General features: G+C 42.8%; 1 long non-coding RNA gene across 2 annotated transcripts in view; it reads left to right on the forward strand.

The window, feature by feature from the left end:
* Positions 1-8265: 8265 nt before the first annotated feature.
* LOC107319818 overlaps positions 8266-22593 on the forward strand; it is a 28820-nt gene continuing 14492 nt past the window's right edge. Inside the window, exons 1-2 of one of the 2 annotated variants that reach the window (XR_001557952.2) lie at positions 8266-8697; positions 16170-16294. This is a non-coding gene — a long non-coding RNA (uncharacterized LOC107319818). The remainder of the gene's footprint in view (positions 8698-16169; positions 16295-22593) is intronic. The other variant, XR_004308831.1, reaches the window with a different exon arrangement.

The raw sequence follows: 22593 nt of genomic DNA on the forward strand, positions 1-22593 counted from the left end.
CCTCCCCAGATTTTTGGAAAGGCTGCACCTGACCTTTCTATGTGCTGACTCTAGATGTGCCAAGCAAGCAGCTCAGTAACCAGCTAAGTGGAAATAATTATTTTAATTAGTGTAATTGGATTACACCAAAGTATTTCTGTGGACTGCTGTTCTGCTTCAAAGAAGTTGTTCAAACTGTCCTGGCTCCATGTTGCTCTTAAATCAACACATTATGTAAGGATTTAGTCAGGAAAGGGAGATCGGTTGGAAAAATACTCAATCCTCTTCAGAATTAATATCTAATAACACAATGAACATTGTAGGGACTGCAGTAAGTTTTACTAGGACAGAATATTGGTTTTTGTAAGCTATCATCATGTGTGCCTTTCTTTCTCAGGAAGACACAAGGTTATAGGTATTTTCTTAACCTTTGTTTCTTGCTTGTCATCAACAGCTGAAATCCCATCAGCATCAAGTGTGGGCAGCCAGAGCAAAGCAGCTGTTTCTGTGGGACCTCACCTTTTAGCAGGAACAGGTCATCGATCAGCTGTCTAAAACACCGAATGTTCTCAGTCAGCTCAAATTATAGATAGCAGAGATTTGAATAAGATGTGCCTGGAAATTGGGGTATTTTTCTTTTGTAGTGAAATAGTTGCATCTTGGAAGGTATTTCACTGCAACTGATTACATCTGCTTCCAATTAGCAGAGGAAATAACTAGCAAATCATCGGGGTTATTTCCTTCTGCAGCAGTTTTCTCAGGCAGTCTTCTATAACATTGTGTACTCAACAGCATATTTTAGCACTAACACTTGGTATGACTGTTTCTACTCCTGAGAAGGAATGTGATTGTCACTAAGGAAACCCACTGAGCACAATTAATTAATTTACTGTAGCACAATCCATTATGTTTCAGCAGATCAGAGTTTGCCACTTGTCCTTGGTGGCTGAGATCAGTCAGCATCAACTGTGAGCAAACCCAGCAGGGACTTCAGCATTGTTTTTTTCCCTTGGATTCTGTCTGTGCTGTTCATGTTGGGATTGAATTTGACTTTCATGTGTGCAGTCCTTTTGTTCCTGCAGATCCTCTAATGGGTGACATAGTTAATACCTCCTGACCTTGGTGATATCATACAGCTTACTCAAGTGCTACCTGAAAGGCAGTTTGAGATGGCCAGAGTAAATGTTTGGTGCTGATAAGTAACTGGATGGTGAAAATAAATGCCTGCTGGTTATTGAAGGAAATGCAACAGAGAAAACATGCTGGAGGAGTTGTAAGAATGGTTTATTCATACAGACATAAGGTATTACATTAAACATGCTAAGTTGGGTGTTCTCTATGGACTCTCCTTTTATGATATCCTTAACAGTGAAGTGAACATGGTTTTAGAAGAGCGGAATGTTTTAAGCAAACATTGCTGACCTAGATTTTCAAAATGGGTGAGCTTGAGGACACTGCCTTCATTTCATGCCTTGTTAACTTAGCCTGTTCTTCAGTTTCTATGGAAACTACCTCTTCTTTGGTGACAGATAGAAACTTTTGATGGTTCGAGTAAGTAGAAAGTAGCACAAGGCAGTAGGGCAGAGGATGTGTTACAGGGCTCTAATGGAAAAAGGCAATGAATGAACTTTGAACATAAACAAAAGAGTGGTAGTAGAAGACCATAAATGTCAGTGCAGTGACAGCTAAGATGACTCAAGTTACTAAGGGATGCGAGAGCACAAACTTAACACAACGTGACCCTGTTCTGATGGTTAACGCAGTTAAGCTGAGCTCAGGATGCAATAACAAATCAGTCTGACTTTTTTGTTATGGATGAATAACCAGCCCAAAGTTTCAAATGTGTTGGTGCTGAGGGAGTATTCACATTGCACTGACTGATTCTGCCTTGTACTTAACGCACCTGAATGCACATTTATGTTAAAGTATTGTGGTTTTTTTCCTCTGATTGAATAAGAAAAGCCTATCTGTACAGTTTCAAACTAGAATGTTTCTATTTTGCTTGAGAAAACTTTATATTGGGAAGCATTTCTCATACTTTTACATCTTACTAATGGGATCTCATAGTTTATAAGCCAAAAGTGATATCAGGCATTTAGATTCTTGTCACAACAGAAGATTTCAGCAGAGCCAGACTGAAAATTATGCAAACAGTTGGGCATTAGTTAGAGAACAGAGCTGTGGATGTGATTCTGGGCTTTACTGCTGCGGGATTTTGTCAAGCTATCTGATACTATTCTCATGCCTGTGTTTTTCAATCTGAAAAGCAGTATGATGATGATGACTTTATTTTTATGTGCAATTATTTAAGGTCTAGGAGTTGAAAGGTCTGTATATGTACCACGGTTTATCTTGAAGAAATTATTACTGGCCAAACAGTTGGACTAACTCAAGTCAGAGGCACTTGAGTGACACTGTGGTTCAGCTATAAATTAACCTTACTCTTTTGCTTTCTGTCTTAAGAGCCTTTTATATCCTGAATTTAGAATGCATTGTAAACAGAGCTACATCAGGCTGCCGTGTTATTTCATGGATCATTCAGAGGTCACCTCCGGTTCCAGGGAGCCCTCTGCCCACTGAAACAAAACCCACAAACCTGAGGTAGAAATAACATGCACTCATTTAATGTTACTGAGTACATGGAATTGCAGAGTTACCTGGGCTGTATGGAAAGGCTTCTGTTCACATTTTCATAATTTCCATGGTTATTTGCTAAGCTCAATTGCTGTGTGCAGCCTTGAAGATCACATGCTGGCTCTGCATCACTTAAGCTTAATTAAAACATTGCTGGGCTGATATTTTAAAGATGGTGCTGGAGCTGCTCTGGTACTGTAGCAACACACTTAGATGTGAGAAGGAGAGAGAGACATGACGGCACCATCAAGGGGATTGCTGGGACAGAGGCACTTTAAGTAGCATGGCAGTTAAGGGGCTCTCAGTATATTTGTTACCACATATGGTTTTATGTTCTGAATCAGCCCCTTCTACCTGAGCACAATCTTGGCTTGACCACTGTCCAGCCTCCTCTGGCTGCTGGTCCTTCCACTTCTGCATCTGATTGCAAAAAGCAGATGTTCTCAGGGACCATCCCTTCTTTCCGCAGATGGGAACTGACAACGCTCCGACTTCTTGGAAGTCAGGCTTTAGGTGCAAGAGGATTGTGAAACAGAGCCTGGAACATGCTGTTTTACCAGACCTCCTCCCTGTCTTCAGCCCCATCCATAGGCAGAAGGGATCACGAACCACACTGCACCCTTCCAAGCCCTGCGGGTGGTGGCAGTGGGATCTCGCAAGAGCAGGAATTGGTTAGCCCCACCGCCTCCACGGTGCAAACATCTACTGCCCAAAGGCTATTTAGGAAGAAGTCGGTCATGATAATAAGTGAATATCAAAAACATCTTATGACCAAGTATTATGAAATCATCAGACCACAAGAAAAATAGCTGTAGTTGCTGGGGCAGATTCCTCCTTTGCTTTCATGTGACTGTATCTAATCTACCCTGGCCTGCCAAATTATTTGAAAGGATGTTAGTGCGTAAGCTCAGAACATAACATAAATATTGTAGCACCTCTCTGTATTTGCTAGTGTCGGTACAGTAAGGAAATCATACACCAGCAGGAGATTGGTACTGGGAAGGTAATTCACTGTTATGGCTCTTCAGAGGCAGAGCTCACTGTAATGATCTTGTCTGAGTTTTGAGAAGATTAAATCGAGGAAGCCTTTAGGAACTAGACAGGGCTTTTTTTATTATTATTAGTTCTGAGAAACAAGTACTTGCTATTAATGGGAGCTGCCTAACTTCATCACATCTGACAAGGAAAGAGTACCTGACCTTCTTTGTAAGACATGTAAAGCAGAGATTATCCTTAATTATCCTAGAATTTGCCCTAGAAATTGTCCTGTGGAAGCTCTGGGTGTGCCTGAGACTGTGGCGCTGGATGGGGTGCAGGGAGAAGTGCCCCACAGGCACACTTCCCTTGGGCAGCCCTGGGAGGCACTGTGTGCCCACGGCAGCTCAGATGCACCGTGAGGTCAAAATCCCTCTTTTGCTTTCCACTCTGTCCTGAGATTAGTAACCAAGTGCTGAGCTTTGCCACAAATAACCCGATGCCATCACCTGATGTCTCGCTCCGGTCAAGTGCAAGGCAGGGACCAGGTCTGCCCTTCGCTCTTGTGTGCCACGGGGGATGAAGGCCACTTCCTGCGCCCAGCTCAAGGTCCAGGGGTGGGTGAGGATGAAGAAGGAGTGCCATGTTTCCCCAAACTCACCCTGCAAGTGGAGAGTCCAAGTAACAAGTGATCAATTGCAGCTACCCCCCCGGAAACATGATCCTTCCACAAAGCTCGCGTATAGTGTGATTAATTATGTGATAAGGGCAGAAAATAGATCAGAAGAAAGCAATAGCTTTGTGAGGTCATTAACCGTGTAAGTGTGTCCTTCGCATGGCCCTCACCTCTGAAGTTCTTCAGCTGCCACAGATTTGTGTCCTCAGGGACTCCACTGATACCAGGGTAAGATGGGGCCTTACCTATCTCTGAGATCTAAACTTTTGGACTTGGTGTTGTAACTCCTGATAAGCACACTGTATCTTGCCTTTCTTTTTCAGGTTGAGGTGGTTTTAGAGTAGGGCTGTTTACATCCAGCACTACCAAACACCTACTTGAGGGCCAAAGCAGACAGAAGGTGGGGACAGGCAGGCAGAAATGAATGCGAGTTGCAATCATCACAGTGATGTCATCGTACTGATTGTAAAGATTACAAAGATAAGCAGATTTGTTACCTTTCTCAGAAGGTATTTCAGTCACTAAGGAGTCTGGCTTGACACATTCAGTTTCCTGGAGGTAGAGTCTCACCTGACCGTAGATCCACCCTGGTCAAACATCTGTCTTCTCTTATAGTTGTAGTTGTTTTAGAAATGTCCCCTTTTTAAGCCATCATGAAAGCATCTTTCCTTTCATGTCCGGAATCCAGCCCTGCCCTGTACAAGAAGAATCCCGTTCTGCAGAGCCACAAAGGAAGTTTTATTATGAGTTTAATAATTTGAAATACTGAAGAAATATTAAAGGGGCCTAAAATTGGCAATGGGGAAAACTCTGCAATGTTACAAATCAGCCTTTCAAGACACAGTGATTTATCCCCATCACATGACCTTACAGGGCCAGTAAGCAATGCACAGCTCTATCCGTTTCGTAATCTTTTTGGACAAGATAATGAGTTACCTAAGAAATAAAATACCATCTTCAACCAGGCAGAGGTATTTTGGACCAGCTTTGACACAAACTTAAGATTCTCTGTAAATTCTGATCTTCAAGCAGAATTTGTATTGTATGAAAACAGGTACAACTGCTCAGTGAGGAAATGAAGTTTAACTGAAGTTTAACTGGCTTAAGGTATTCAAGCTGTCCTTTTCAGACCTGGAAATCAAAATCCAGCCATCAACCAGCAAGCTTTCAAGGGCAAGGGGAATATCTTTGTCTTCCTAAAGCAATTGCTGCATGCACTGAAGCATGAGGTGGTCTTATTGGGCTATTCAGTTCTTATTAAGATCCAGTAATTACACCCAAATCCACTGTTTTCCTCTGAAGGAGTTGACTGAGCAATTTCACTAAAGCTTACTTCTACCTACCAAGCTCACAGGGTAATTTTAATCAAGTTCTCCATGCCAAATTATTTTGCAGATTGTTTCTGCTTGAAAGGTGTCATCAAGTCCATCTGTGCCACACCACCTGGGAGTTACCCACAGCTTTAATTCTGGGAAGATAGGAGGGAGTATAGGATTTCTAGGGGAAGCGAGGATTGTGCTGCTTTGCAGCCACGTGTTCTGGAACAAACAGAGCTGGGGCTGGAGTAGCCACACCTTACGATGTGTTCTGGAAGTACCAGTGCTAGAGTAAATAAACACCATCCGGTAAGCCTTGGTGAGAGAGATGGAAGCAGAAGGCCTAAGAAAGGTACATTCTTCTCTTCTTGCAGGGGATTTGCAAGGGGCTCAGGATTCTGAGACACCCTTCTGGGTCACCTTCACCTGTTTTCCCCAAAATAATTCCCCTCTTTAAGCACTGTACCACTGCACCGTCCTAAATCAGTGACTGGGGTCTGTGAGAGCCCACTGTCCAGTGGCCCCACATCAACTGCTTCACAGCTGACAGAGAGCACCTTCTCCTCCTCAGAAATTCAAACTGAATAGTCGTGAAGGAACACGAGGGTCTGTCCACACGAGGAGTTACTGTGGAACAGGACCACGCCATAAGCACTCACTGTCCCTTGCCGTGTGTTAGCTCACAAACCCGAGACAAGCCTCAAGGCGCAGTCCCCTCAGATCAGCTCGATGTGCGTGCGCTGGCAAAGCATCATGGATGCTTAGGCAACTCTTATCAGATCTCTGTTTATAAATACAAGATTTTGAATTTGGCTTGAGTGCTTAAGCTCACTAGCAGGCAGGCTCCCCACCACCACCAAACAAAAGCACAATAACAACGACCACGAACAATCGCTGTTTCACCTCTCCCACATTAGCTATTAATAATGTTAATTTACTTCCTTTGAGAGATACCATATGTTCCCCTTCCTGATCCCTCTACAGGCATAAGAAAAAACTAAGGAAATTAGAGAGACTCCATAACACTGATGGCAACATCCAATGTCTTATCAGGCTTCCTGTTGTTGGGAGTATTGTTTTCCTTTAAAGATTAATATTTACAATGGTTACTTAGTTATCTTAGTTCATTCGGTGGCCATTAAAGATTCCAGCCCTGAATGCAATGAATGAACCTCCTTTTATTTGTCCTTGATGACTTATTTGTCTTGTGCCTCATCTGGCTGAAAATCAAGGAAAATAATAATTGGGTTGGGCTTTTACTGCCATTTCATATGAGGGCTCAAAGTGCGTATCTCTGTTTGTTTTAGAATGGGAGCCCTTACCCAGTGTTTCTGCTGATGCATGCATATTTAAGAGTATATCTTTTGCGATTAGAAGCAAAGTTAAAATAGGTACTTTCCACTATTTTTCTTAAGTTGTGTGTCTGGTTTTTGTGCTCTTTGGGAAGAAAATGAAGTTGTTGTGCATGCCGTCCACAAGCACAGCAGTAGCCTGGTGGGTTCACTGGAGCAGTCTTGAGTGGAACAGAGGCAGCTCCATGTGCCTGGCTGCTGTGCATGGACCGAGGTATCATAGAATTACTGAAGGGCTTAGGTTGGAAGGAATATTAAAGATCATGGAGCTCCAACCCCGTGCCCTGGGCTGGCTGCCCCCCACCAGCTCAGGCTGCCCAGGGCCCCATCCAACCTGACCTTGGGCGCCTCCAGGGATGGGGCAAAAGAAGTAACAATCCCATCCAGTCTGGCTCTAGTTATCTCCTCTGCATAAGCAAGAGAGGTCATTCTTTGCAAGAGGAAAAGACACAGACATTTTTCTTTTTTCTTTTTTAATAAAAGTCCAAGCACAGATCAGTGAGTGGTCCCTCAGTGTGATCATGGTCTCAATCTGGCCACCTGCTCACAGAGCTTCAGAAGTATTTCTAGGCCTCTTCTAGGCATCAGGGATTTTGAGGTCACCTTGAGCTGTCCCGGTCCCTGTTAATGAGGAGCACAAAAATATCCTCATATTCACAGGGGTCTTGGACCCAGCCCCGAAGAACAACGGCAGTGGCAACCATGGCCCACATTACAAATCATTGCATTGGCGATGTAAGCTACGTGCAGCACTGCAGCAGGGATGCACTGTGGGTGCATGAGCTGCTTTCAACCTGCCCTGTTTTCCTCTTGTGTGTGGATTAAAGATGCACCTTGCCTCCCCTGGAAGCTGAAGCCCCCATCAGCTCATTATCACCTCCCCTTAGAATAACTTCATTTCTATCTGTGCGCCCAGGATCTCCCACAAGTGCACTTCTGCTGTTAACCCCCATACTCGTCTCCCCCCATGCAATATTTCTTCACTGTTTTCTCAGCTCAGATCTTCTGACCACAAAGTCCAACATCTTGCCCAGCTCTGGCTGCAGCCCACAGGAGCACAGGGCAATGTGTGCAGTGACATGATGCTCGTTTTGCAGAGCATCTGCATACTCTACGTGTGAACCATCAGTCCCTCACCAGCAAACCCATTCTCAGACACATCTGGCTCCTAGAGAAGGGATAATTTATAACTGTGACATTTCCAAGGTTTCTCTCTTTTTCTCTCCTCCTCCCAAATGGTTAAAAGAAAAAAAAAAAAAAAAAAAAAAGAAAGAAAGAAAATGGGCCAGACCATCTGAGCTTTAATAGGGGGGAGGGGGGGGGGTGTTTCTGCTTTCTTTGCAGACTGCTGTCTCATCCTGAAGCTGCACATTTGATGTGCTTTTATAATGAATTCATTTGCGCCCTGACAGATGTTTCTGATATGATAAGGAACGTGGCCCAGGGGCCAGTGGCGCTGTGGAGCCACTCTTGTTCCTCACCTGCATTGCAAATGAGCTATAGCTTTCTTATCAGTTCAAAAACACGAGCAACTGCACATATAAATAATATGCCACTGACTGCCAGCTGTTTGTGCCAATGACATTCTTCATAAAAGAACAGATTCCCCCCCATCATCTGTTCTCTTCCCTCTCGCAGAAAATCAGGAGTTCTTTTGCAAGTGCAGCAGAAGAGAATTTTCTCTTTAAGCTTCAGACAGAGCAGTGAAAATGTCACTTTAAAGTAACTATGTATTAGCAAAAATTTACTTCCATATTTGACACAGGTAATAGTTGATATTTTCTTGGGGGGGAGGGCTAACTCAGCGTCCTATTTCTGCATATCTCTGCAGGCAAGTGTCGGTGCTGCCTTCTGTTTCATAGGGATTTCTTTTTAAAGAGTTCAGTGTCTTTCAGTGATTTCAGGGTTTCCATTCTGAATGCTCTGGATTAATGTTACCCTGCTTAAAAACATCCCCTTCTCTCCTTTCCTCTTTTTCCCCTTTTTCCTTTGTTTTAAATGTGAGGGAGTCACCTTTGTCTTAAAATTTCTAAAATACTGGCTTTTTAGCTCCCTTCTATTCAAAGTGAAGTTACAAACACTCTTAGAATCTCAGACACGGAACCTTTATTATTATATTATTACCAAATATTGCAATCAACAGAACTTACAAATACTGCAAGGTAAAATTGTTCTGGTAATTGGGTTTTGTTCATGTAAAACTGAAAAGCACTTTTCAGCATTTTGCCAGCTACAGGCAGAGATGTATTTCTGTTGTAAATGACCTTCTGGGAGAGCCTGACTGCAGGGACATGATTCATTGGCAGCCTGCTGGTGACAGGCATGTTCCCATTGTTCTAAAACTCTGGTTTCACATTTCTCCTGTTAGATAAGCTGCAACCATTAACTACACAGGGAGCTACAAACAAAGTGTGATGTAAGAATTCAGCTTATTATCTGATTGGCAGCGTGGGGCTGCTCTTCCAGGTTAAGGATTTGAGCAGATTTTTTCACTAAACTGTGGCCTTTCTTACAGTACAGAAAGCAGTGTCCTCCCAAAAGATGAAATACGCTTTTGGAAGCTGCGGTGTATTTATATATATAGTATGAGCTATAAATAGCCTGGGACTCGTTCTGCACAGTACCATGTGCACAAGTATTAAGGACTGATTCCAGGCTATGGCTGCACTGAGATAGACCACTTAAACACTGTGGCTTTTGGATTTAACTCAGTGAGTCGAGATTTCACATCAAGATCAGAATCTGGTCGGGGGTTTGAATGTATTTTGAGGAACAAAGGAGTTCGGTGGCCTTAGCTTAATCCTAGTTTTAGTTGGAGATTACATATATACTTCAGGAGCTGTTATTTGGGCCTAATACAAAGGCAAAGGGATTCATTCCTAAATGAGGAACAGGTGACTATCATGCGAGATGAAAAATAGTTCAATCTCCTCCCACAGTTCAGCTACTGTAAATGGATGTATGTAAGGATTTGGAAATGGTTGCCATTCAGATCCTTCTGGGGCTAAGATGACTTTCAGCAATGAAACGATTTATGATGATGTTGATGTTCACACAGGCTATTCATCTGACCACAGTGGCTGATGGGATTCTGTTTCCTTGGCCATAAGCTGGTTACAGGTGCTGGAAATAGGTCCTCTGGTGACAGTGTTATCTTCCCTGCTGCAAAAGCATGAGGGTGAAGGGGGGGAGAATAAAAGTACCTGTTTATAATGGGTTATCGACTGTGTGTTATCTCTTCTACTGTAAAATCTTAGTGGGACAAAGCTTGGTAGTGCTACTAAGGGCATGTGAGGCAGGGCCAATGCCAGAGTATTAACCTTACTTAGCAAATTGGTGATAAACATAATAGGTCTCTTGTTTCTGCAAGGAATTTTACAGCAGCTCCCGGTCATGCATTAGAACTGACTGCCCTCCTTTGCAGCCTCACATTTTAACAGTGAGAAGGGCTGTTTGCACCACTCATTCGTGCTTTTTACCTTCAGTGCAGTTTTGAAGCCTAATTCTGGGTGTCCATGTTGATTGCAAGAGTTACAGTCAAGACGAGGGGCTGCAGGATTTGGCAGAGTAGCTCATTCACATCAGTGTATTCACCGTGGCTTTTGCAGTATTTGCTTGAGGTCTGTGATGGTCTTGGATGTGCCTGAAATGAAGGCAGTATTGGTGGTAGGTGAACGGTTGGTTGGATCAGATGACCTTAGAGGTCTTTTCCAACCTTAGTGAATCTATGCTTTGCGATGATCTCTTCTGTAAGACTCACACTCCTTTTAAAAGGAACAGATCAGCCCTCCCAGTCACCTTTAAAGATTTAAAGAGTCACCTGAGCAGGCAGTTTATTTAACAAACCTCTTAGTCACTCTTGGGGCAAGACTTGATCCCTATTTGTGGTTAATCCGCTGTCCTGACAGCTTTCCCAGTCTGTAGAAAGGGGGCAGGAGAGGCACAAGCAACTCGTTCTGTAGTTTCCTTTGGGGAACACTGCTAACGGGTCACACTGAAACGCCCTGTGGTTGGGCCCATTGTTGGCTGTGGGGGTCAGAGCACATCTCAGAGCTGCTGCAAGGTACTCTGATTCATGCCAGACAGAACAAAGGGACCTAAAAGGGTCCAAAAGCTGCTTTGTGCTCTTTGTCTCTCTAAAACTGTACTATCCTCTTTTTTTTCCCCCCTCATATTTCTCAAAGCAGTAGTTCAATAGTAAACCTAGCACTCCCTTCCACTTCTGCACCCTAACCTTGTGAATGTCTTTACTTGTTTTAATCCACGGACTATTTACTCTGGCCATTCTTGTTGTTTGCAGTAGCCTTCAAGTTCAAGCTCACAGGTGAGCACCTTTCACCCTTAGCAGCAGCTCTGGTGCTGGCTGTGGAAACATCCCCCCTATCTTCAGTTTGGGCCAGGCAGAGAAGGGACCCTCATTGACAGGCACAGCTCTATTTATCTGTCCAAGTCTGAGCACTTTCCCAGAGAATTTGTGAAATACTGAATGATCAATGGCATGAGCGTGTGACTACAAGTCACTGGATAGCAAGCTGTTTAAAAAAGCATCCACTAAAGAAGAAAGCCTGAAAGTCTGTCTGGTGATAACACTCAGTTTAGAGAAGTGCCTTTCTTGTGAGTGAGCATTGAGTCATAAGGCAGTGTCACAGCTTTCCTCAAGGTTCCTCTTTTGTTTGTAACCAATGTGGGTAATGCTTCGCTGAAAGTAAACATGTTCAGATGCAGCATCAAATACCCGTGGCCTATGGTCTCTTTTTCTGGGCTGCTTGACCCCAGCATCCCTGGGCTGCCCTGCTGAATCATCCTCCTGAGCACTTCTAGTTTCAGGTTCCCCCGGTTTGGCAATCATTGCTTTAAAGCACATGAAATGAAAGTTTTCACAGTTCAGCACAGCAGTTTGCAGGGCTGTCATTTCCTAGATGCGGATAAAACATTTCAGTCTTTGGGATTGAAGATTGTCTTGGATTTGATCAGTTACCATCATGAGATACAGTTAAGCTTATTTTGAGAATTGGTGGAGTAAGACTCTTTCTCATGTAGAAGTCTGGTGGCACTTGTTTTCTATGTGCCTCTGTTTCCAGCTGGGCTGGCTTAGGCAGTAACATGCTACTGAGTGCCAAGAAATAACAAACTGTCACGAATGATTCCTTTTCCATCCTTCTTATCATTTCAAGGCGTTTCAGTGACAACAGGGATTTATCAGTGTTCACTAACCAGATCCTATTTTGTCTAGATCCTTCTTTATTTAGTGCTTATGAGATCATATAGAGGAGCCTCCTTGAACTTTGTCAGCCATTTTTATTTGGAATTGCAGCTTTTCAGCAAATTCCCTTTGATACTTGGCCACATTCTCTCACCAGCTGTTTTTCCCCCAACCGTTATATGGTTAATGAGCACAGATTCAGAACTGAAATGAGTAAAAGGAGCACAGATGGTTATCTAGCTTGTATTCAGTTGAACAGAATGTGTCCCTTAGTGTCACTCTATGCACAGTTCTTGGCAGTGGGAACTTTACCAAGAAATGCCAGCTCAGCTCTCATTTCTCTGGGAGGGCAGGCAGAGGAGCCTGTGGAGCTTGCTTTAGACTTTCTCCCTTGCTTTGCTGTTGCTATGTGATTGCATGCAAGGTTTATTCAGCTTTTCTGCTAGCAGAAAATCCTAAATGCATTTGACATGGAATCTACCACCTTCTAACTACTCTGAGTGCTATTTGGTTTCTTTGGATTCACAGGAGCATTAGCCAAATTGTTCTGACATCTTCAAGAAGAGAACCTCTGCTCTAAGCTAGGGGAGACTTATTCCTAAGAGTACACTTCTTCCTTTCCACAGCACAGTGTTCACAAAGGTAGATGTTTTCTGACTATGAGGTAGGATTAAGACCTGCAGATTCAGGATCTGTCTGATGCTCCATCCTCCCTGTGAGAAAAATTATTGAACCAAATCTGAATGTATTTAATTAAAATAATAGTTAGCCACAACCAGACCAAACTCCGCAGAAACTTGAGATCACCTGCCTGAAACCCCCGGCTGAAACTGAATGAGTCTGGCAGTGATTTCCCAGACTCTACAGATGCTCTGTAGCAGAAATCACACCATCTTCTTGAGTCTGACCCCTTTGACATCTCCACTGGTTTCCATTTTTTAACAGCACAGAAGAAGGCGAACCTGACCTTGGTGAACTCTTGTAAGCAGAGTCAACAGAACAAGAAAAAAGAGAAAATCAGCCCCAATTCAGCAGGAATCAGCAACCCTTCTGAATGTGATGTATGCTAGCAGAGGGGTGATGATCTCATGCAAATCACTGCAGGCTCCAACAGGAACTTCTCCATGCTGCTGTTGTGCTCTGGCTCTCAACAAGTTTCATTCTAACAAAGAATGACTTGGTTTTCCTCATTTGTTGACTTACACTATTAGGCTGTGGGGCTTTGCCCTCATATTTGAGGGAAAGAGAAGCCCTGATGTTGGCTTCAGTGGTTGCCTTTCATGCTGAAACATTTTCAGCCTAATATCTTTTATTGGCAGCAACCGAAGTCAGATGCTTAAACCTCATATGGAGACTGAATATTTGCAGAGAGGGGTTGTACCCAACTGCCTCATGTACTTGCACATGTCTGAATGGCAGTAAGCCACAAACCCCAAATGTTTTTCTCTCTCTGTCTTCTGGTCTTCAGTAATTTAATCCCTGTACTGCATGGATGGTGGTAGGTCCTTTCAGAAGCTCATATTATCTGGTCCCCCATGAGCTTGAGATTTCTCTTCTGTGTCTTCCCAAGCCAGGTATGAAGGCTGGCTGCTCCCAGGTGCTGCCGGCACTGCTCAGCTTCCACTTCACATTCCCCAGATTCCACCCTGGTGTGTCTAGGCAGATATTTCTTGGCTGCTTAAATTGAAAAACAATAACATTCAAATGCACTGGGGTCAAACAGAAAGCCAAGCAACTGCTTTAGGCTTAGACTAAGATTACCAAGAGAGAGAGATTCTGTGAATAGTAAAGCTAAAAGGGCTAGCCTTGAATGCAGCAGTGAGGGAGCAGAAGCAGCCTTACAGAGAGACAAATAGTCTGAGCGTGGATATGATGTGAAAACATTTGAAACAACCAGGTGAAGCAATTTCCTATAGTTTAGGAGATAGGAGAGCAGGACTGGCTGTAGCACATCTAGACTGCAAACGTTCAGAAAGTTTTGTATTTGTGGTAGTGTTTTTAAGATCCTTGCCTACTTCGCTATTGTTTTATCTCACCCTTTTACCAGTGAGTGTAAATGACAAGCAGAGCTGGAAATCACAATATTAAATTCTTCACTAACCACAAAGTCTCTGTGACTATAAAGAGAAAGGCAAAGCGATGTGAAGGAAAGAGGCCATTAGAGTTCATCTAATGACACGCATGTGTGGGGCAGTCAGGATGCTCAGTGTAGTAGATGAAACCATGTTACTGTATAAGGAAAGGTTTGGGTACAGTGACTGTTATATCTGAATGAACACGACATGCAAGTACAGAAGACGATGATCTTTCCAGAGTTTGCAGAGAAGCAAATCCTTGCTTTATCTAAGCACAGCTGAACTTTGCAGACAAGCACGTTAATGCCACACCAGGTCAGCAGGGCTATAATTGTCACCAACCAGAACAGACAAAAGTTGCAGAGTTCACTCTCTGCTGGGTGAGTGACACCCAGAAATTCTTTCTAGACTTAAAAACAAGCAAAGAGACAAGTTTGAACCTGAACTTTGGTGTAATCCTGCCATTCAGCAGCATAAACAAACATGGCACCGATAGGAAAATTATTCTTGAGGAGTCAGTTTTGTCTGATCCAGATAAGAAGTTCCCAAAATGAGGGTCGCACCCCCGAGGAGTGCTGGAGGAAGAGAGATCACAAGCCCAGAAAGGAGGTTTCAGGCTGAAAATCTTGGAAACTGCTGATCTAGACAAATTAATGGTCATGCCAAGGGGGACCCCATAGAATGTCTCTTTTTCATTCTCCTGCCTTGCAAGCAATAACTGGAGGGAGTTTAAAAGCTGGCAAGGCTGGTCTGTTTGTAACATGCTGATGTATTTCTAAAAGCAGGTCTCTGGAAATGAGACTGAGGTTAGGGAGATGAGAGCAAGGCAGGCTCTTGAGGGAAGGATGTAGGACAAAGAGAAGGGGAGGAGAGGCAGGACTGTGGGAAACGGGATCTGCAAAGGAAAAATAGGATTGAGTGGAAGAAATGGAGAGTTGTTAGGGTTGTAAGACAGCTTTGTAGTCTAACATGGATGGTGCTGTAGGTGTCCTTGTTCATTGCAGTGGAGTTTGACCAGATGGCTTTAAAGGTCCCTTCCAACTCAAATGATTCTGTGAATCACGCAGTGAGCATCAGGCTGCTGTCACACATCCTGTGCCGAGGTCTCCGCAGGCCGGGTCTCCTTGAAGCTGAGGTTTGTGGGAACCTGTTGAACCCTCCCCTGGGCACTGCAGAAAATAAACAGAGCACCTGCAAGTCATGTAGGCTTTTATAATACCAAATTAGTGTAAGGATAAGAGGAGTGCTGGCACCATGAAAAGGGTATTTTGAGCAATGTCTACAGCACCCTATTTGCTACCCAAGGGCATGGAGGATGAAAGCAATAGATTTAGGGCAATTAGGAGGGAGTATAGCAATCATGCAAGTTCAAGTCAGGGACGGGAACTAGGCCTGGAGGTTAGTAAGCCAACACAGGTCATCATCACAAAGCAAACATCAGGACTGTGTGGTGCAATACCTAGCTGAGGCTACGTGCTAGAAACAATGCAGAGCTAAAGTCAATAACATTGTGTAGTATTTATTTAGTAGCATTATGTTGAGAGGTATTCATGGTCTGGGAAGTCTTTGCAGGGGTTGCCTGAGTGCTGTGTTTCAGTCTCTAAGATGGAGCTGGCCTGGCCTGCTCCTGCATGGAGCCAAGCAGTGCTGTGGGGATGAGGCAGCAGGGCAAGGCGGGGACAAGTTGCCCCACTGCCTCAGTTACTGCTGCAGGAACTAGAGTGCACCAGAACCATAGGTGTTAGAGGGAGAGAATGCCCAGAGGAGGTGTTGTGCTGAAGACCCTGAGAGCAAGGGAAGGCAAGCTGTCCTGAGCCTTAACCATGCTGCTGGGGTAGATTCTTGAGCAAGGCAGCTCTCTTCTGCTGCTTGTTTTTAGATGGAAAAAAAAACTTTGTGAGTCTTTTTGTGATTAAACGAACATATGCCAAGACTGAACCTGTTTTGAATCTTGTACAGCTTTGAATAGCAACAGATTGGTCACGCAAGTGATGCCTAATCTTCAGGCCTCCGTGTCAAGAACCATGGACACTTTGCTCTCGAAAGAACCTGATTTTGCAGGATGCTCCAGACTGAATTTGTTGGTAAGGCTTGTTTAAGACTTCTGTGTGTTTATCTCTCAAGTGTGGGAATAGTTTTAGTGAAACCACAGCAATCATTGACATATAAAGTTACAGACGTGCTTCAGACAAGACCAGATTGGTGCAGAACCAGCCCTTATCTCCTTTTCTGGTGATCCAGTCAGGACCAGTCCCTACAAGTTTCTCTTCAGAGTTTAAACTAAGCCTTTGGTTTGAGAATTCTGAGGTTTTATTTTCATAATTACCTTTAGTTTTGGAGCTACCCTTGAGGCTATTTGGAATCCATTGAAATATGCTGAATTCTAAATCAGAGGCTTCCGTATTTTATGTCAAAGGCACAAGTATGAGGTTTATGATACATTTTGTTTGATGCTGTGCTCAGAATCTATCATTCCAGCTAGGGTGATTTTTTTTTTCACATCAAAGTATATGACTTTGGTTTCCCAAATATTTCCTCAAGTACCTTTTCCACTTTTCAGAATAACTTATGGGGGAAAAAAAAGTATAGATATCATCACAGTGCTCAAAACTGTCAGAGTTTAACATGTGACTAGTGACCATAGTCACTAGTAAAGTAAAGAAAAGGTCCGGGTTCATGTTATAGGACATTCATGTTCAGCGTATGCCTTGACTCCAGTTGTTGCTGGCTTTAGTACATTAGTAATCCAGTCCTATAGCTGGCCCAGTTTGTCTCTGTATGTACATTTAAGCACCAATGTCTTTCAGGTAGTGAGATTGTTTTCATGATGCTATCCATAACCATCCTTTTTGCAAGTGAAATTCTCAAGAGAATGGTTCTTATGTGCAGTCTAAATATTCTTCATTCTTCCTATTCCTGCTTATTATAGAGCTCATTTCTGTGATACCACCCTTAAATTGTTTGCAGGTTCATGTGCCAATTGTTGAAGCATAACATAAGGGCTCATTTAGACCCCAATGGAGCTCCTGTGTTCTGAAGGAAACTTTTCCCGGACAAAATATGTTTTCAGCATATATATGTTTTCCTTAAGTCTCTAAAAAAAGTCCTTTATGTGAAATTTAATGCTCCCACTTGAAAGCCAGGCATGATAAAAATACCAGAATACAAGACATGGGGAAAAAGAAACAAGAAAACAAATGAGGATTTTCTTGCTACAGGCTACTGGGGAGCATGGCTGTAGAAACAGATGAATTCACTTAATGAAGCAACTTCAGAGTATAAGTTTTCTATCTGTAGACAAAAGCCAGTTTTTATATTTCAGTGGTAACAGAGTGTTTTCTAAGAAGCTGTGACCTTTAATATCATTATGTATGAATTTGTGTATCTGAATGTGACATACAAATTTGTTAACAAAGCAAACAACTTAAGGCCTTCCAAGTTGGCCAGCTGATGCAAATGTCTGAGTCATCTTAGCCCAAAACGATATTCTGAATTATTACAGTATTTTGGGATGCAGAGGGAATATCAGATATTTAATCTGACTAATAACATCAAGTGCCTTCTGTTAAGTTTCCTAACGTATATCCTAGAGACAGCCAGATGCACACATACATCTGGAAATGAATGGCACTGAAACAAAGTGGGACTTACTCAAATTTATCAGAGAAGGGAAGGAAGTCAGCTAACTACAGCAACTGATCTGTAGCAGAATAAGGCTTCAACAAGTATTCAAGCTTCAGTTAGTTTGCATCATCTTAACATCTCTCTTCTTCCTTGCTTTTCCCTAATGTTGCCTTTTCCTAGTTCATACATACACTGCTATGTAGAGTTTTCTGTATGGAACTGGGCAGATTCCTGGCAGACCCAAATAAGGACAGTAAAGTTAGCACAGAGACCATCTGTGGAATGGTCCGGGTGGTGTCTAATGTGCAGTAGTTTCTTCTAAATTCTTATTCCCTTATTTCTAATCCTATATAATAGTGATAACTAAGTCCTGCTGGCTGTTTCTGAGAGGTATTCTGGAACATGGCCTTTGATAACAGTGAATTGAAAAATGGCAGGAGAGTGCCTTCCGGTCCTGCATTTGTTCAAAGAGTGCTTTAACAATGCACAGTATTTCTCAATGCTGCATAATACCTATTTCTGAATTCCAGCTGCAGCTCAGGCTTTCTTCTTGGTCCTGCTGGAGTTGCTGGCATTGTTTCATCTGATAGGAGGGGGCGTATGTTCAAAGAAGAAAAAACACACAAAAATGTGTTTAAAGCATTTCCACCCGATTTCAAGATCTTGCAGAGTGTCTGTAGCATAGACAGCTACAATATTAATAGCACTTTACTAACAATGTACCAGAGCCCGGTAGCTCTCATATCATAAATGAATTGTAAATACCACTCTCAGCACAATTAATTAACAGGATGTATCTTGCATTCTCTCTATAAAGACTGAGTCAGTTCCCTCATGCTCTCAGCATGCTGAAATTCTCAGAGAAACTGCAACTGAGTGCTGTTATTATTACTGGATTGAAGTGTATTTTGTTGATGATGATGTCATCATAAACAATAAGATGTATGATATTTCATACCTTGGTGCCAGCACATCCAAGCTTTACACAGGCAGGCAGTGGCTCAGTAGTGCAGTTTTTAACATAGGTTAGTTAGGGGGATCATTTACAGGAGCATCAATTTCTGTAGGGCAAAAAAATTTTACTGAGAAGCACCTCACTTTTGGTTTCCAGAAATCAGAAAGTGAAAATTCTTACATATGTTTACAAGAATTGGAAGCAGAACTTCAGGATGTCACATGATTTCCAGTTACACCCCAAATATGGGCAGCTAGATCATGAAAGCAATAAAAAAAACCACTTGCTGTTACAAGTCTGAAGCTGACTCGTATTATCTCTGTGTAGCCATGTTCCCATGTGTATGGCATTAGGTTCTTCCCCCTGTGTTCCAAGAAATAATACCACTAGGTAGTTCGGGGAAGTCGGTGTCTGAAACTGAATGTGCAGTGGCTGATACAGGGAGGAGTTTTCTTTGGAAGCTCAGAAGGACGGTATCCAGGAGAGAGAAAAGCACAACCCCTTGCATACCTGACTCTCAATAGCTGAGTAAATAACTCCCAGGTAAATAACCTTGTACTCTGGGGAAGAACTTTGAGGCATGTAACTTAGTGGGCATAGTGGTGATGAGTTGGTTGGACTATATAATCTTAGTAGTCATTTCAAACCTTAATGATTCTATGATTTAATTTTAACTGAATAAGAAAAGTAGAACCCAAGAAAGGAAAGATCTATTGTTAGCTAATGTCACAGATGTGCATTTTCTACCAGCTTTTCCTAAATGACTATGAACCCTGCTTCTTCCATCTCCTGTAGAGAATGGTACAGTTCAGAAGAGGGGTCTTGAAGTCATGTGTTTATGACAGTGCCACTGGATATATGATGCAAACACATACTTTCTGTTGTTGACGTTAACTTTGCATCCATCTGTTGAGTCGTTCACCTCCAATAAACCAAGTTAACTCCCTAGATTTAGTGTACTCCTGGTGCTTCATCTGACCCTTCCAAGGCAGCTCTGAGTCAGATCTTTCTTTCCCCTCCTTATTCCTCGAATGTGTCTGCTCTCTTTCTATCCGGACACCCACAAATGCAGCATGGAGAAAATGTCTGCGTACCTCAGGGTAACTTAGCTGACTCCCTGGGCTATGGCAGTTGTGACAATGTGTGATGAGGCCTTTCTGTTCCTATAATTAAGATATTTACATGGTTGAGCTCCTCCTTTCAAAACACACCTCTGTGATGACTACCAGAACCACTCTTTCAGAGGTCTGCAAGCAGTTACCCAGGTAATGAAGAAGGGCAGGGGGAAGGAGGAGGAAGATTAGCCACAGATAATAGAAAAAATATGTCAGTGACCCTGTGACTATTCAGGGTGTTCATCTTTGATAATGTGAGCAGTGCATTTCCTTAGAGCGCCAGGAAAATGCTGGCAGGTGTGCGCTAATCAAACACTGACCATGTTTGTGATATTATTTTGCTGCTTTCTTCATTAAAACATCCATTGTCAACTGGCCATAATCAGAAGTGCTGCCACGATGATTTTCTTCCACATATATTCTAATTATGAATTGGATTTGGAGGTGGTCTTAACATAAGTTATGCTATATAATCTAACATGTAGTGTACATATTTTATAATATAAAATACAAGGGTAATGCTGACCAGGAAGTGGAGATGCTACAAAGCTCTTTGCAGTGTATAGGAGTGCAGCTCAGACATCTTTTGAAGATCACTACAGTGGCAGTGGCCAAGATTTACTTTCCTGCCAGTAGAGACACTCCTCTGCTGTGACCTAATCTCACATTTTATATTAGCTCCTTTATTCTTTCAAGAAAGAAAAATAAAATATCCTATAGGAATCAATACATCTTGAGTCTGTAATGCTGAGTCTTCCATGATGGTTTCTAAGGTGTGTTGCTGCAGGACTTTCATGGTTATTGTAATAACTTTGTCAGCTTTAGGATTTGAATCTGCAGACTGAAATCCCTTACCCCAAAGAGGAGGCAAACCCTTCCAGAGGGACTCAGCAGTAGCAGCAAGATCAGTCCCTTCCTGCCTGATTCAGCACTGTTGATGCCAGTGTTTTACCCAGGATTTCACAAGGCTCCTAATCAGGCCCGAGGACTGTAGTCCTTTCTTTGCTCCCTCTCTTAATGCGCTTACACTTACGTAAGGTGTGTTAGAGGGGCTTCGTGCCATGCATGATGGGAGCTTTGACCCAAAGCACTAACAGTGTGAGTTTAGATTTGGCACAAGGAGGGAAAGTTATGAACAAAATGTGTCATGGTAGTGAGATCAAGGGTTGCTCTGGTTTGTTAGGTGAATATCCTGATGGCCACACTGATTAAATAGAGTGAGTCACAGCTGTAGGCTGGGAGGAAGGAGTGGGGTGGTTGAAGGATGTGGCTGTACAGAGACCTGGTGAACAGAGATTAGGAGGGCAGTGTGTGCCCAGAGAATAGCTCGTCCACTGGTGTCATTGTTTTAGGCATTTAAAACAGACTGGGTTAATCACTAACAAAGATGCCCAAGGGAACAATGTTGTATGGGTTATCTTCCTGAGAGTCTGATTGTTTTGGTTCTCTTTATTCTAGACAAAAGAGCTTATTTGTGATGTTTCATCTTTAGTCTGAATGTCTCTAATTTGGACATCCATTTAATTTGGAAGGTTTCCACCAGACACCATTGAGACTGCCTGATTAAAGTCATGACTTAGAACCAAATGTTTTTCTCGCTCCATGTTGCTGACCGCAGTTTGGTTATGAATTGTGAAAGAATGTTAAAATCCCAGTGTATTTTTCTCTGTGTGTTCTCTGTTTATTTATATTTTTAACATTTTGATTGGGCAATGAAAAATGCCAGTGATGCTAGTTGCATGTCTTTAGGTACAAATTTGCCTTTCAGCTATTGCATGGGAGTGATTATTTGCTTTTAGAAACTGACATCTGTGGATTTTTAGTTCATTTTTCTTAAGTCTTTGGAAAAAAAATATGGCATTGCATAAAAGCCAGCAGTATGAGAGGTAAAAGCAGGGCCAGTATGGGGACTGCAACATCTTTTCGTGTCTCTGACCTCCAGAGAGCAACAGCAACAAACTGAACAGAGGCTGAAAGAAGCAGCATTATTGCTTCTCTTTCTCCTGAATTCCTTTCATCAGCCTGGTGACTGCATATGTCCTGATGACACATTTCTGGGTCACATGTCCCCAAAAGATGGGCTATATGGAGACACACAGCATGGAAAGTATTCCAACCAGAGACTAGTTATGTTGACAGGTTCCACGTGTGACGTACATTTCTATATTCCTCACATGGACTTTATTAATAGCACAAGGCTGAGACAGAGAGAGCCAGTTATTATTCTTTATGTAAATAAAACAACAGAAATAAATGCTCTCTTGTTCCTTATCGTATTAAACCTGCAAATAGCTTATTACCCTATAAGGCAGCTTAGGCTGGCACACGAGAGCACTGGAAAACACCGAGCAGGCGCCAGGATCTGCCCAGCCAAGCTGTGCAGGAGATGAGTGAAGGCACAGTCCGGAGCTGGGGGAAGAATAGGAGGGCCAGGTAATGACTGTAAAAGCCACCCTCAAGTATAACCAAGCTGAATGCTTGTTTTGTTTTTGGTCCAGTGGAAATGTTGCAGTGGAAGAGCTGGATAGGTTTCTTCCTTGACAACATCAGAGATGTTGCTGCTTTTCCCAGTCAGCTGTCTGCCATTCATTGGGATCTGGGCTACCCTCTCTGCAGGACACTGCTCTAGTTGGGAGGTCAGAGACAGAACATTAAGTAAGCGTAAGCTGTTCTTACTCAGATACCTCTG

Source organism: Coturnix japonica, chromosome 12, assembly GCF_001577835.2.
Source record: "Coturnix japonica isolate 7356 chromosome 12, Coturnix japonica 2.1, whole genome shotgun sequence".
Taxonomy (NCBI): Eukaryota; Metazoa; Chordata; class Aves; order Galliformes; family Phasianidae; genus Coturnix; species Coturnix japonica.